Source organism: Sinocyclocheilus anshuiensis, unplaced genomic scaffold (genome assembly GCF_001515605.1).
Source record: "Sinocyclocheilus anshuiensis isolate Anshui unplaced genomic scaffold, SAMN03320099.WGS_v1.1 scaffold976, whole genome shotgun sequence".
In the NCBI taxonomy this organism is placed as follows: Eukaryota; Metazoa; Chordata; class Actinopteri; order Cypriniformes; family Cyprinidae; genus Sinocyclocheilus; species Sinocyclocheilus anshuiensis.
The window spans coordinates 1,350,250-1,354,433 of NW_015552538.1; the positions used below are offsets into that span (position 1 = coordinate 1,350,250).

Below are 4,184 nucleotides of genomic sequence, written 5' to 3' on the forward strand. Positions count from 1 at the left end.
ACACACACACACACACACACACACATACACACACATATTATGTTATACAATTATATATATAAAATGTATTTTTTGTAAGCTCAGATATAGTACAAGCAAAATATGTACAGTATGCAGAGCATTATATACATACAGTAAGTGCAAAAATGCAATCTGTTAAAAAAAATAAAGAAAAATCCTTTATATTAATATAGTACATTGTGCCCTATTATCACATTTTTTACAGAGCATATGTTAGTCTACACTGTTATGTTGGTCATGTTAGTCTATAACACATAATAGCGCTTTAAAAAGTTACAATCCCAATATTTTTAGTTCGTTATTTTAGTATTATTTATATCCCATAATAGTATTTGATATTTGAATAGCTTTTATTTTTATATATTCTGTCTTTATTTTTAGATTAAGTTTCAGTAATTGTGTTATGTGCTTTTCTCATTTCTATTAGTCTTTTGTTTAACATTTTTATAATCATTTATTTCTAACCTTTATTTTATTTTTATTTTGCTTTTAGTTTCACATGTAGTAATTGTAGTACTTCAACGTATTTCAGTTAGCTGCAACATTTTTCATTTTTAAGTTTGCATATTTTACTTTTTTATATTTTATTTAGTTTTATTTTACAATAAAAACACTGGACACCAGTTAAAAGGTACTTTTTCTTTTTGTAGTCAACTCCTACTGCATTACTTGACTGTATGCTATTAAAAAAAGGAATGTTGAGAGCAATGCTTTGTGGGTCCAGTCAGTGTACCATATATTGCTGAGTGCTTACTGGTACATCAACTTAAGAAGAATGTAGTAGGATGATGGTGTTCCAAATTCAATTATTAATATTATCATTGGAACACCGTCATCCTAATACATATAGAAAATAGGCATATTCAATTTTCAAATACAGTATGTTCATATGTAACGGTCTACACAGTCTTCTGCATTCGGTTTTATTCTTTCTGGTTTGATACTTCCTGTATGACCTTTGTTGGAACAAAACCTTAAGGCAATACAACTTTGATTTCTCAGCACCTGGTAGAATTTCTCGTCTTGCAGACATCAATGTGTCAGACTGCCCAGCAGGAAGTCCAACATGGCAAAGGAGCTCACAGGAACCTGGGCTCTCACCTTAACATCCACAACAACTCATACTTCACTTTAAAGAGACCTTCAGGAAAAAAAATAAAGGGGGCGGACAAAACTACTTCAACTTTGCAGGAGCTAAGAGGTCGATTAAATGCACAATCATACAGAAAATATTAATTCTTTAAACAAATTATTCACCCCAAAATGAAAATTCTGTCATCATTTACTCACCCCTCATGTCCTTTCAAACCTGTATGACTCACTGTCTTCTGTGGAACACAAAAGAGGAAATTCTGAAGAATTGTACTGGTTAATCTTTTCCACACAATTACTTTGAATTGAAACTGAGGCTTTCAAGATTTAAAAAGGACAAACTGTTCTTTTGAGTAAGATGTTTTTTTTTTTTTTTACAAAATATCACAAAACCGGTCTGAATTATTTGTTCATGAATCAGACTGATCTTGCTCTCCAGTTCACTGGCACAATGATACATGTGCTCAACGAAGAGGAATATTCCCAGTAAATAACCACGTATAGTTGTCTATCATTCAGAATTCAGGATTCAGAAAACTCTTATGATACTATTATGGTCATTTTGTGTCTTTAAAAGCTTGAAAGCCTCGGTCTCCATGGGTTCTAACTGCATGGAAAATAACCAGATTAATTCTCCTTTTGCATTCCAAGGAAGAAATAAAGTCACACATGCTTGTTGTTTGATCCCCTGATAGACTTAAGTGATGCGTCAGCTGCAATAAAGCTTTTGATTTCAGGAAGTGGAAGTATAATAAGGAATAAATTGGCGATAATATTGGTAATAGTGTTAATGCTAATAGAACTTCATAATGGTAATGTTAACAGAATCGATTTAAAAATGTTTTGATGGATTCAATATATCTCAAGCACATGACATTTTATATTGCATTGTTTTTCTGTCTGTATAACTCGAGCCATCTAACATTCAAAAAGGCATCACAAACACAAAAGCACAATCCTGTTTAGACACACTTTGTAACAAGGGAACCTCAGGCTGGAATGAGCTAGTTTAGCTACAAGCATGTCTCCGGTGGGCTGCACTGATTTGCGTGCAGCCGGAGGGCAGGGAGCCGGCCTGCGGGGGAAAGCAGAGCATGTTTCCCCCACAGGGTTGTCTCACAGCCATTACCTCCTGCCAAGTCCTTGCATTGATTCTTACTAAGGGGCTCTGTTCCACACCGGGTCAGACAACAGCTACAAGCACAACTTGAAATGGAGAGAGATGGATGGCAACGGTATGAGCTCTCATGCATCCAAACATTGAAATCAATTTTATGGCATGTAGGGTCAAGGTTATAAATAATGTCAACAAAATATACATGTACACATACACCCACACTTACATGCACAAAATAAGTATTGAAGGTGAAGAGTAAATACATCTCCTGCTGTTCTGACTGGGCTGTAGAGAGACCACAGCTCGACGCGGGACAGACAGGAGTGTGTTTCCATGTCAATGAGCTCTATGGAGATGGTCTGGCTCAGAAACAATGTAGTTGCTGGAATGAGGTAGACTACAGATCTGCTTCATAAGATACCTCGGACTGAATGTAGAAAAAGCGGAGTGATCCAGCTTGCTGGTTTTGAAATGTAAAATCAAAATACATTATTAGAATCTATAAACAATCAATGAAGCTTACAAAATCTTTCTAACATTTTGTTTAATTACTTGTTTTGATAATTATGGTAACTAGATGGTAGTGGTAAGTGGTATTACTTTGGCTAATAAAATAAGTAAATACAATACTGAAATATATATACAGTATATACACATACCCTACAGTTCAAATGTTTGGGGTCAGCATCATTTTTCTGAAGAAATTAATAATTTTATTCAGCCAAGATGCATTGAATTGATCAAAAGTGACACTAAAGACATTTACAATGTTACAAAAGATTTCTTCTTTTTTTAGAAAATGCAATTTTTTAGAACTTTTTAATCAAAGAAGCCTAAAAAAAATTCACAAAAATATTAAACAGAAACTGTTTTCAACAGTAATAACAAGAAATGTTCCTTGAGCAGCAAATCAGCATATTAGAATAATTTCTGACAGATAATGTGATACTAAATTTAGCTTTGCCATCACAGAAATAAATTACATCTTAAAATATATTTATATACATACACTGAACAAAATTATAAACGCAACACTTTTGTTTTTGCCCCCATTTTTCATGTGAACTCAAAGATCTAAGACTTTTTCTATGTACACAAAGTTTATAATTTTGTTCAGTGTATTTAACTACAATACAGTTATTTTAAATTGTAATAACATAATTGCACAATATTACTGTTACTGTCTGATCAAATAAATGCAGCCTTGGTGATCATAAAAGACTTCTGTCTTTTAAAAACCTTAAAAAAAGATCCTACCCATTACAAACCTTTGGAAAGTAAATAAAAAAATAAAAAAATAAAACTACACTGAATACAATGCGAAAAAATAACAATACCTGCACTTTGACAATATTAGCAATATCAAATGTGCTGTTAAAAAGATTGGTTGGGGGGGATATAGACTGGGGAATTAGACTGACTTGACTGAGAAACACTCAGTTTTTGTTCTTCTCCGAAACACATGAAAAACCAGCTTATCTTAGTGTATATTATGAATATTGGTTCATTATGGGCACCAACACATGTCCATTAAACACTCTCTGTGTGTTGGTCAGGTTTTGTTTACATTATGAGGACCAAATGTCTCCACAAGGACAGTAAAACCTAAAATCACCACACTGCAGGTCTCAGCCAGTGATCCCCAAGAGGAGAAAATCTTGAAAAACATACTAAATAATATCTTAATAAAAATCTAAAAAATAAAAAATGTGTGTGTGTGAGGGTTAAGTTTAGGGTTAGAAGTGAGATAAATTATCATTCAAAAACAACAGCAGTGAATGGAAAGTCCCACCATGAGAGAAAAACAAACGTGTGTGTGAGGTCAGTGAGGAGGTCTTCCTTTTGGGAGTAACATTGTTCAGTCCAGGGATTGAAGTCCAGAGGGACTAGATTTAATGAGCTCCAATTTTTGCTCTAATGACCCTCTCTCTACCCCCCCCCCCAATATTTTCCC

At 33.8% G+C, this 4,184-nt stretch overlaps 1 protein-coding gene across 1 annotated transcript in view; it reads right to left on the reverse strand.

Moving 5' to 3' along the window:
* Window positions 1-4,184, reverse strand: part of LOC107663867 (immunoglobulin superfamily member 3-like) — a 148,017-nt gene that overhangs the window by 32,959 nt on the left and 110,874 nt on the right. The window lies entirely within an intron of this gene.